Below are 13,250 nucleotides of genomic sequence, written 5' to 3'. Positions count from 1 at the left end.
GATGATCCATCCACCGGACAGTTGTGTTAGCGGGATAGATTTGACAACTTCCGGTAAAATTGCAGAGCGCCAAATTCAAACTACAGAAATATACAATTTTCTAGCTCTGAGTCTCTAATTTTATCCAATGTAAAAAACACAAATTCAAATTTTGCTACACATTCGGTCACATTCAATCTCATAACCTATTACAAGGTAGGACATAGAAACCCAATAATCTATTAACTATAATCTATAAACTATTGTTTGTCACCATAAAAAGCAAATGGGGGCGTTTTCCAGTGGAGAATTAATGCTTGTTCATGCGCACAGATTTACGACAGGTCGGATTTATAACGGAAACATGCGTATGTACTGTGTGACGTGTGCCAAGGTTATAAATCTCTATATTTTAGTACCCTGAGCAGACTTTTCAGAAATGGCGCTTTAAGAAATGTATACAATGATAATAAATGAGGCCCCTGCTGGGCTATAACTTTTCACATTTCAACACTATGAATTATTAATATATCATCCCAGGCCATTCCATCAGTCTTCTGGTTGTATACAAATGATTACATCTGCCTTCCTGCCAGTAAGTTGAACTTTTGAGACTGACAAAAGTTGCCCTGTTGGACATAGTCAAGTTATTTGCTTTCAACCATGCAAGTACTGTTGACACCTCTGACTAATTTCAACAATCACTGTAGAGTAAATCATACTGTACATTCTGGTCAGGTCTGGTCCTACCCAAAAAGCAACACAAGCGAACCAAAACCTGCTAAGAGCTCCCAAAAGGACAGGGCTAACCCTGATTCTGAATGTATATATTAAATGTCAAATACAAAATCGAAATGTGTAACTTGCAGTTGTGAAAAACAAATGTACCAGGGTTATGGATATGTTTCTAAAAACTTGAATTTGATGTTAAAAACTCTATAGAAAGAGAAAGTTGGCAGTGGATGTCAGTTCTCTGAATCCCAATGACTAGTTGATCAATGGCTAAATTAGCAGTAGGGTGAAAAAAGGCCAAAATTGTGCTAAAACTGAGGTTAAAACTTATTAGTGATCCCTTCGCGCGGCAATCCCGTTCACGGGATTGATTTGACAATACCCAGTGAAATAGCATCGTGCCAAATTCAGAAATACTAATAATAATAATTCATAAATCACAGAAGTGTTATACTTCGGTTTAAAGATGAACTTCTTGTTAATCCAGCCACAGTGTCAGATTTTAAAAAGGCTTTACGGCGAAAGCAAACCATGCTATTATCTGAGGATAGCACCCCATCAAACAAACACATGAAAATCATATTTCAAACCGCCAGGCGCAACACAAAAGTCAGAAAAAACTATATAATTCATGCCTTACCATTGAAGATCTTCTTCTGTTGGCACTCCAATATGTCCATTAAACATCACAAATGGTCCTTTTGTTCGACAAATTCCGTCGTTATATCCCCAAAATGACAATTTATTTGGCGCGTTTGATTCAGAAAATACACCGGTTCCAACTCGTGCAACATGACTACAAAGTATCTAATAAGTTACCTGTAAACTTGATCCAAACATTTCAAACAACTTTCCTAAACCACCTTTCGGTATTTTTAAACGTAAATAATCAATCAAATTTAAGACGGAATAAACTGTGTTCAATACCGTACGAAAACAAAGTGGAGCGAGCTTTCAGGTCATGCGCCCCAACCACAACAGTACTCTTGGCTATCCACCGATATAGGAAATGGCTACTTCTTCATTTCTCAAAGCAAAAACATCAACCAATTTCTAAAGACTGTTGACATCTAGTGGGAGCGATAGGAACTGCAATCAAGTACCTTAGAAATCTACATCCACATAGAAACTTCATTGAAAAGAGAGTGACCTCAAAAAATAACCTGGATGGTTTGTCCTCTGGGTTTCACCTGCCAAATAAGTTCTGTTATACTCACAGACATAATTTAAACAGTTTTAGAAACTTTAGAGTGTGTTCTATCCAAATATATATGCATAATCTATATTATATGCATATCCTAGCTTCTGGGCCTGAGTAGCAAGCAGTCTTTGGGCACACTTTTCATCCGGACGTGAAAATAGTGCCCCCTAGCCTTAACCTGTTGCTTCTACTCGGGACGCTTGCGTCCCAACTAGAGCTCTGGAAATGCAAATGCGCTACGCTAAATGCTAATAGTATTAGTTAAAACTCAAAAGTTCATTAAAATACACATGCAGGGTATCGAATTAAAGCTACACTCGTTGTGAATCCAGGCAACAAGTCAGATTTTTAAAATGCTTTTCGGCAAAAGCATGAGAAACTATTATCTGATAGCATGTAACACCCCAAAAGACCCACAGGGGACGTAAACAAAATAATTAGCATTTCGGCGTTACACAAACCGCACAATAAAATAGAAAACATTCATTACCTTTCACCATCTTCTTTGTTGGCACTCCTAGATGTCCCATAAACACTATTTGGGTCTTTATTTCGATTAAATCGGTCCATATAAAGCCTAGATATCGTTATATGTAGACTGTGTGATAAACGAAAAAAACATTGTTTCAAAACGTAACGTCATTTTTTAAAATTCAAAAAGTTGACGATAAACTTTCACAAAACACTTCGAAATATGTTTGTAATGCAACTTTAGGTATTAGTAAACGTTAATAAGCAATAAAATTCATCAGGAGGCGATGTAAAGATCATTAGCTGTCCGTCTGGAAAAATGTCCGGCTAGAAACTCAACGAAAATATCCGGTCCTAGACCTAAGGAGATACGGTGCCCTGCATGTGTTTGACCAAGAAAAAACTCGAAGGGAAATGACAAGACTCTAGACACCGTGTGGAAGCTGTAGGTACTGCAACCTCAGTCAATTAATTGTGGTTCACGTTTATCAATGGGTTCAAGTAGCGCATGGATATATTTTCCCATTTTCAGTGATCAGTTTTTCCTGTGCTTTTCGATGTAAATGCCGTTCTGGTAAAGCCACAGCAGTGATTTAACCAGTTTTTTAAACGTCTGAGTGTTTTCTATCCACACAGACTAAGCAAATGCATATACTATATTCCTGGCATGAGTAGCAGGGCGCTGAAATGTTGCGCGATTTTTAACAGAATGTTCAAAAAAGTAGAGGGTCGACTTAAGAGGTTAAGAAGTTAATTAAGGCATTCACTTAATAGGTTGAAGGCCCCTGGCCCCACAAAAAAAAAATTACGTTGGTAAACAGGCTGACTTTGCATGTCTAATACCAGTGCATGCCTTAGCTTATTTTCCTGGAGGATAGCAGCCACTCCAGGGCATCAGCAAACCTCTGCATATTGTTATGATTGCACTCAGAAGTAAAGTCCATCTCCATCCAACACTAGGGCTACGTCCCAAATGGCCCCCAATTACCTACATCCCCTATACTCAACTGGCGGGCCGCAGTCCGGATCCAGACCCAAAACCGGGTCAATACGGACCACGGACCTCTGGTATCATATAAACACACATAAGACATGATTTCATTTTTTTTTTTGTAAGAAATCAGCTTTAAAACTGTAAAATAATTCTCTGCCCCATACGAAATATGTAAAATTGCGGGAAAAGAGCTTTAAAAATGCCACACAAACAAAATGCCAAAAAGGGGTGTGAAAATGCAAAGGCTATCAAACTGACGTTGATGAAGGTAGTCTTAGCTGAGAGATTTGGCACACAAGGTTTAAGCTATGCATGAATTAATAAATAAAGTGTTATTTTTACATTTGCTAGATATACGGCAACTACTGTAACAGAGGCCCTCACTACTCTCTTCTGGTGCCAACCTGTCATTCCAAAGTGGCTACCATTAGCATAATATTGCGTAATTCACCCTTGCTAGGGAAAATTTCAATTACAGAGGAAAATACACTGCTCAAAAAAATGAAGGGAACACTAAAATAACACATCCTAGATCTGAATGAATGAAATATTCTTATTAAATACTCTTTTCTTTACATAGTTGAATGTGCTGACAACCAAATCACACAAAAATTATCAATGGAAATCAAATTTATCAACCCATGGAGGTCTGGATTTGGAGTCACACTCCAAATTAAAGTGGAAAACCACACTACAGGCTGATCCAACTTTGATGTAATGTCCTTAAAACAAGTAAAAATTAGGCTCAGTGGTGTGTGTGGCCTCCACGTGCCTGTATGACCTCCCTACAATGCCTGGGCATGCTCCTGATGAGGTGGCGGATGGTCTTCTGAGGGATCTCCTCCCAGAACTGGACTAAAGCATCCGCCAACTCCTGGACAGTCTGTGGTGCAATGTGGCGTTGGTAGATGGAGCTAGACATGATGTCCCAGATGTGCTCAATTGGATTCAGGTCTGGGGTACGGGCGGGCCAGTCCATAGCATCAATGCCTTCCTCTTGCAGGAACTGCTGACACACTCCAGCCACATGAGGTCTAGCATTGTCTTGCATTAGAAGGAACCCAGGGCCTACCGCACCAGCATATGGTCTCACAAGGGGTCTGAGGATCTCATCTCGGTACCTAATGGCAGTCAGGCTACCTCTGGCGAGCATATGGAGGGCTGTGCGGCCCCCCCAAAAAATGTCACCCCACACCATGACTGACCCACCGCCAAATCGGTCATGGTGGAGGATGTTGCAGGCAGCAGAACGTTCTCCACAGCGTCTCCAGACTCTGTCACGTCTGTCACATGTGCTCAGTGTGAACCTGCTTTCATCTGTGAAGAGCACAGGGCGCCAGTGGCGAATTTGCCAATCTTGGTGTTCTCTGGCAAATGCCAAACGGTGTTGGGCTGTAAGCACAACCCCCACCTGTGGACGTTGGGCCCTCATACCACCCTCATGGAGTCTGTTTCTGACCGTTTGAGCAGACACATTCACATTTGTGGCCTGCTGGGTTCTGGCAGTGCACCTACTGCTCCTCCTTGCACAAAGGCGGAGGTAGTGGTCCTGCTGCTGTGTTGTTGCCCTCCTACGGCCTTCTCCACGTCTCCTGATGTACTGGCCTGTCTCCTGGTAGCGCCTCCATGCTCTGGACACTACGCTGACAGACACAGCAAACCTTCTTGCCACTGCTCGCATTGATGTTCCATCCTGGATGAGCTGCACTACCTGAGCCACTTGTGTGGGTTGTAGACTCCGTCTCATGCTACCACTAGAGTGAAAGCACCGCCAGCATTCAAAAGTGACCAAAACATCTGCCAGGAAGCATAGGAACTGAGAAGTGGTCTGTGGTCACCACCTGCAGAACCACTCCTTTATTGGGGGTGTCTTGCTAATTGCCTATAATTTCCACCTGTTGTCTATTCCATTTGCACAACAGCATGTGAAATGTATTGTCAATCAGTGTTGCTTCTTAAGTGGACAGTTTGATTTCACAGAAGTGTGATTGACTTGGAGTTACATTGTGTTGTTTAAGTGTTCCCTTTATTTTTTTGAGCAGTTTATATCAGCCTGGAGCATCCCAGCCCTTGACTTCCCAGTTGTGCAGGAAGTTGTGCCAAAAGCTTTTCTGTGGATAAACAGGAGGAATTATTTAACTTTTTAGAGTGTGATAAGGCTTTGAAAACCCTCTACAGATCTTTTTCTTTCCTTTGCTTGATCCCTCCCTCTCGTTCGCTCTCTCTTTCTAATGTCTGATGTCAGGGTAAGGTATGGAAGTACATTATAATCAGTATAATGTTGCCTTCTTCTTGATTTTCTAGAGCTAGTGTTTCAACATTCACAATGCAGCTCTAAAATTGGTACTATGACTGACGGGACTATGACTTGCCTTGCTGTATCCATAGAATATTGCAGCTAATCTGAGTATTACCACGGTTCCTTGCTATTTGCTACTTATTAATACATTGTATTTTAAGCCATTGGGCTTCCATCCACAAGCCCTGCAGTGACAGTATAAGAGAACCTGCTTTTTGATCAAGCCTAAAAGCTAATGACAAACTGAGCCACTGCGTAACTTTGTAGACTTGTTTTGGGTTCTGTATTTATTCATGGTACTGTATTATTATGCAGTACAGCTTTCGCAGTGAGATTCCTATTTGTTGGTTTGGTTCAAGCTGTGAAGCTGAATAGGCGCTGTGCCGAATTGCAGCGAGCGACAGAGGCAGAATGGCAGTTGAGTGGAATAAAAAGGATTGTTTTTCCTACATTGCTGATTCTCAAAGACACCGCCTAGAGTTCAACAGCCCCCATGGCTTCCAATTCTCATCACTTCATCATCCAGGGGATAGAGGGGGAGATGGAGGGATGAAAGGCCTCAGGAGAGAGAGAGAGAGAGAGAGGTTTGGTTTGATTTGGTTTTCCTTTGTATAAACAGTCCCTGAAGGCGATCTCCCCCTATCCTCTCTCTCGCTCACTCTCTCTCTCTTTGTCAGAGTGCAGCGTGGGGAGGCCATGTGCACCACTAACACACTGTAATTGATTATCAGCCAAACCAGGAACAACCAGATGTTCAGCATCCAGTCCACATCATTAGCCTAATATCAAGCATTAGCATGAAGAATGATAACCTGCCACTTACAAACAGAATAACATTAATTACTACTGCTGGGTGATTCTGCTAAACAGATTTTTAATTTTGACAAAGTTTGGTCATTTTCATTTTGACGTAATATATTCCAAGAAAGATGAAACTACACTGGCAATTCCCATCTTAAATTCAGAGTAATGACGATGTACAGTTGTAGATTTAAATTCAGTTTGATAGCAGAGTATGGGTTATTAAATTAATCTACAGGTTATCGTTTTAACCTTAAGTTATCCTAAAGGGTTCTACAGGAACCTTGAGGTTCCTTTCGCAACTCTAAATGATCCTGATGGATCTTCAAGGACCATTTATTTGTGGAGTGTGTTGTATGCTAAATGCAAATACAGGCTTTCATTAGTGGCTCTAGAAAAAAATTGTAAAATTGGACCAGTGTCATTAAATGGGGCAGCACAAACGAGAGAAGGGGTAGGTAGGGGCTAATGTATTGATTAATAAAGTTTTTAATCACATGGAAGTCCAGCCTTCCTGCCAGGGAATCATGTAAACCATTTTTGTTCAATAGACCTAAATAGGATTTACCTGCAGCTGCAGTGACACAATTACACCTTTCTCACTTACACTTTCATAGGAACTCTTTAAGAGTAACTAATATACATTTTTGGACGTTATTTCATTCCATATTTTCATTTTATCCCATTCGTCATTCTGACATTAATGACAGTGGGAAGAGAAGTCCACTATGTGTCACGCCATAATAATCATTCATTCATATTATACTACCGGTCTGACTGCAGCATCCCCATCGTTACCACAGTAGCATCGTTACAACAGTGACCATCTTCCTGCTGTCTGATATTTTGTCTATGTCCCAAATAGCACCCTATTCCCTATATAGTGAGCCATTTTTTTTATACCAGCCCTAGTCACAAATAGTGCACTATATAGAGCATAGGGTGCCTGGCATTTGGGCCTTTTCCTCAGTGACATGTTTTAATGAGGTCGTCAGGTCCACCACAGTTTGCTAAACACCATTTCCCTTCAATCCTACTGCTCACCCATTAATTCCAGTACCAAATCAAATCCCCACTCAGAGCCACATAGATGAACCCCCAGCAAACCCATTAGGGAGCTAGGAGGAGGGATGGAGACGATGGACAGGAGGAGGGAGGGAGAGGGAGATGGGGGAAGGTGGAAAGGGAGGGGTGGAAAGGGAGGGGGCAGAAAGAGAGAGAGTTAATGGGGGTCGATGATTACCATGATCATCGACATCCTGATGTATTATGGGAGCCTATGGTTAGATTTGGAATTTTAAATTGTTGACTTCTGACAGACAGCAACACATTGAGGCTTAATCTGTGTCTCAAAAGGCACCCTATTCCCTATATACTGTAGCCACACGATTCCTTATATATTCCCTATAAGGCTCTGACCAAAAGTTGTGCACTAAATAGGGAATAATGTGCCATTTGGGATGTAGGCTAAAGCTTAGGATGCATACCCATAAACGGAACTAGTTCTTCCCCTGAATGTTCGCTCAGGGTAGTATGCACAGTGGTGAGAGACAGACAGAGATATTTTGAATAACACAAAACATGCTTTAAGAAAACAGTTGATTTAGTGACAAATGTCTTGCAATCAAGCACCAGCATCATCTACTTTTCATGGATTTATTGGAGTTATTTGCATGGCCCTTGTCGTAGCTCTCATTAGAGTGAATGGGAGCACAGTAATTGCATTGATTTAACCCACAGCAAGCGGAAACCATGCAGCTGATAGGAAGTCGAAGCCACCATTTCTATTCATTTTGCAAATGTAACAGAAGTTGTTTTGGACCACGCTCATCTGATGAGTAACCATGCCTGAGAGCTGAACAATCGTGTTGCCTCCCCAAGTTAATGACTAATCTAACAGTCTAATGACGTGGGATCTAACCCCAGTCTGACACACAATCCATTTTTGTTCAATGATAAACCCACCATTGAAATTCACCATTATGCTATGCAACACTTCCTTGTTTATAACCATAATGACGGGGGCTTTATTTCCCTCTAACCCCCCTCATTATATCCAGTTAGCTTGTTGTGGAAACATCAGGAGCTTGCTGGAGCCTGCTATATTGAAGGCAGGCAAAGAGATGAGCTCTCTGTCCCTATTCTCAGGGGATGGCATGGTTACATAGAATACATTACACCCATATCCGACACCCTTTGACCCTGCAGGTGGTGATAATCAATCTGATTGGCTCCTGGCTGCCTGTGCAGAGCAGTAGCACAAAGCACACTCCCCCCTCCCACGTGTTGCGACACTGTTTAAGCTGAGCCTTTGGAGATCTTCCTTCATTCTTTCCTTCTCTTTCTCTTCGCTTCTTTCTCCCTGCTTTCTGCCTTATCAAGCAGCTAAAGACGTGAAGCAAATGTCTATGGCGAATCAATCCAAGTCTATCAGATAAGTCGATATCAGATGTTTGTGTCTATACAGTATTGTATTTGCACGACACCAGGATGAGTTCTTTATTATGTACGACAATACTCTATAGTCCAGGGCCTGTATTCACAAAGTATCTCAGAGCAGGAGTGTTGATCAAGGATCAGGTCCCTCCTGTCAATGTCATCTTATTCATTATCATCTAAAAGGCTAAACTAGATCAGTAGTCCTAGATCAACAGTCCTAGATCAGCAGTCCTGCTCTGGGACTTTTTGAATACAGGCTCAGGCTTTTTCTGCAACTTCACCTCTACTGCGGTATTAAAAACAGAGGCTTCATTAAAATCAATGAACGGTGACATGAACTCAACAGCCTTTCTCTGTCTCCTAGCAGCAGTGTGTGGGGTGCTGAATCAGTCTTTGAAGACAGAGCAGCAGACCTGGGTTCAAATACTATTTGAAATCTTTTAGCGTTTGCTTTAACCTAACTGGAGTTTCAGATGGGCGTGGTTTGCACTCCTACAACTATTATATTGGTTCCATTATGGCAGGCAAGCTCAATCAAGTATTAGAAATGATTTCAAGCAGTACCGGTATTTAAACACAGGTCTGATGGAGCACTGCATCAGTCTTCAGAGACCGAGCAGAGCAAAAGGAATACCAGCTCTGCAAAAAGGAGGGATTACAGGGAATAAACAGAACAGAACAGAAGACTACCACAGCTCTTTGGGATAGGAGGCAGAAGGAATAAGAGCTCTTAGCCTAACTCAGTGGAAAATGCCATCACCCACAGGGGAACCGCTACACATAGTCTAGTCGGACTAATAGGTATCAGCGAGTTAGAGACTCTGATCCACTACAGCTGAACACACCCGCACACATACAGATGCACGCATGCACACGCACACACACACACTCTCTGATCCACTACAGCTGAGCTGATACCAGAACATGGATTTCTCCCCAGTCTCTCATTTCTACACTGATGCTGAGTCATCCCAAATCATGTTTACTCTCTGACTGTGTCTGAATTGGCACCATATTCTCTATATGGGGCCTGCTCAAAAGCAGTGCACTATGTAGCAAATAAGTTGGGAAGCAGCCATGCCATGCTAGAGAGGAGCTCTTTGAAATTCCTGAATCAGTCTCCCATGTAATATGTTAGTAGGGCCATAGGGAAATGGAGAGGGGGAGAGGGGATGAGAGGAGTCAATGTAGCAGGCTATGGGAGACAGGGGCAATGTTGAATTATACAACAGGTGGGTCTAATCCTGAATGCTGATTGGTTAAACCCACATTCCAGCCGGTGTCTATTCCACACGTTACCACCGGCTAAATCTATGACATGAAAATGCCTATTTACTCTACTGCTCAATCCAATGTCTCATCAGCCCAGCCAGACAATTTATAAACTTGATCTCCACTATAAAAAGCATCTAGACATTATCTCACATTTCTTTTAGACTAACAATTCATTTTGAAGAGCAGAGATTTGTATAAACCTTGCTGTCTGTTTCTTCAACATTTGCGACATTGTTTCAATATTGAAATTTGATCTCCAGCTGTCCCATAGTAATGATTGTGTCGGGAGTCAGAACGAGACAAACAGGCAGGGATATTTTCTCAGCAAGTCGAAATCATGAATCAGCTGACGTAATTTTTATGGATATATACAAAGAAATGTCAATAGAAAAAAGGTCAAACTAAAGGAAGTGCAAATGCAAATGCAGCTAAATGTTGTTATTCTGGCTGCACTGTTTGACGTGACTGTAAGTTAGCTGTAGTTGGCTAGCTGGCAAGCAAAGGATAAGAAGGTTGCTAGCCAGTATGCCAATGGAACATTTAGAACGAACGACAGGGTCGCTCCATAGATACAGAGCAAAAAGACTGAACGACTGGGTAGCGTCTCTGGCAACCAAACCGATAGAACAAATGACCAGCCGGGTAGCAACCCTAGATTTGAGTCTGACTATATATTGTGGAAGGATGAAATAGTATGAATAAATTCATCAAAATAATGTTTTCTTATGAAAATATGTAAATCATTATTTGAATATGTTGGTAACCCGTTGTATAAAAGTGATAATGCCCTCGAAGCCGGTGTTTGGAGGATATATTGGCACAGTTTCCCGGCTATCGACTTCGTCTCAGGCCTAACAACATCCGTGCCAATATATCCTCCAAACACTGGCTTCTTGGGCATTATCACTTAACTAATACACTCATTCACAAACATGACTACTGTTAAATCATATTTGAGACATTTATTAACATATTAACATATTTTATACGTGATCATTAATATCCAGGTCTATGTGTAACGGATGTGAAACGCTAGCCTAGTTAGCGGTGGTGCGCGCTAAATAGTGTTTCAATCGGTGACGTCACTTGCCCTGAGACCTTAAAGTAGTAGTTCCCCTTGCTCTGCAAGGGCCGTGGCTTTTGTTGAGCGATGGGTAACGATGCTTCGTGAGTGCCTGTTGTTGATGTGTGCAGAGGGTCCTTGGTTCGCGCCCGGGTATGGGCGAGGGGACGGTCTAAAGTTATACTGTTACATATGCTTGCGGTTATATTGAAATGAAAGACACTGATCACAAAGTACACTTGTTATTCACTGAATACAGTATTAATAATATCCATAATAAATGTCCAGGTCTATACACTTTCCGTAATATTGAGATGAAAGACACTGATCACAAAGTACACTTGTCGTTCATTGAATACAATAATGATAATATCCATTTCATTACTATGCAGTATAAAGACATGATAAGATATTGTATGCTCAAGCATTGAATGGTTGAGTATACAATATCTAATTGTTGTTCCGCTATTCTTAACAGCAAGGGGATTCCAGCAGCTCTGCCAAGGATTAGATTTGTCACAGTGAAATTATGCTAGGATTAATTTAGGGACAGGGGAAGAATATGACATCGTCAAGAATGACAACCTAGTGGATGGCAAGAATATGACAGAGTCTACTGTACTGGAAAGGAAGAATATAACAGCAAGAAATCTATGTCCCAAATAACACCCTATTCCCTATGTAGTAAAATACTTTTGACCAGGGCCCCTAAGAAATAGGGTCCCATTTTGGACACAACCAGTGTCTACTGGGATGATCATGTCAGCAAGAAGAACAGTCTATTCTACTGGAACTCTACTCTCATGTGAAACTCCCTCCAACAGTACACATCTTTGCAAGAAATACATACTTACAGCCCTGTGACTGTCATGCAAGAGAACAGCTTTTTTCAGTGACTGACATAATAGATACCTCAAGGCTATAGAGCCAGGCCTCACCTAGGTCTTCTGTTGCCACTCTTACTCTGGCATTCAGTTTATTAAGCCAGCGTGAACAACCGTGACTGAATATAAAACTGAGAAAACCTGCTAGCAGTCTATAAATGTAACCCTAATGGCTAAACCATTCTAACATTGTTACAGGCCCTGCCTGGCTGCAGTGTGTGAATGCAGTGCTGGGGAAAAGGAGGAGGAGGAAGCATGCTGCTTCTTCCATTAGCTAATTGAATTGGAATCGTTCCTATTCTGTAGCCTGTGATTTTCTTCCCTTTCGCTTTTTACAGTACGCCAAGCAAGTGCACATATAGGAGCTGCAAATAATTACACTTGTTTTGAAGTAGCTAGAGAAAGAAAAGTTGAGAAATTAGAAAATAAATACATGTCCACCCAGCAAATGCTAACCTGTGAGATGGAGCTATTTACATGACCTCCTATTTTACTTCTTTCTGCTCGTGTGTACACAACAGTATTATCCGTTGAATGTTTTCCACAAGCCATAGTGAAGGGCTAATAGACCAGTCTTGTTGTAGTGGCGGCAAGTTGTCAAAGGCAACAACACCCTATATAGCCTACCTTACAATCCAATATGGACCAGTGTGCAGTAGTGTCACTACATCTATAATCCAGTATTCTGGCTTGATGCCCTAATGTCTTCCCAGTTCTCAGACATCTGGAGTCCTGCCTTAAAGGTGGAGTCTGGGATCTGGGAATCTCTTTATTGGTCATTTAAAAGGGAAAGTAGCGGGACTACAATTGTACTGAAAAAAAATCCCAGATTGTAGCCTTGAAAACATGGAGAAGGTGAAGAGCAATACAAAACATCAGTGTTTCTAGGTTTCATACAATCATACAACCAGGTCACAGAGAAGTGTATAATGTTAGAGATGAGAGAGAAGGTAGATGTCGTGATCCAGAACTAAGATGGCACAGCCTGTAACTGTGGCTGCACGCCTGGCGCCATGCCCCGTTGTCATGAAGAGTGGGATCTCATTCAGAACCCACACCAGCCTGTTGGGTCTTGTTAACATCTATAGAGGCTAACACAGAGGGCGATCATG

The sequence above is a fragment of the Oncorhynchus nerka genome, linkage group LG3 (assembly GCF_034236695.1).
Source record: "Oncorhynchus nerka isolate Pitt River linkage group LG3, Oner_Uvic_2.0, whole genome shotgun sequence".
NCBI lineage: Eukaryota > Metazoa > Chordata > Actinopteri > Salmoniformes > Salmonidae > Oncorhynchus > Oncorhynchus nerka.
This window is presented reverse-complemented; position numbering follows the sequence as displayed.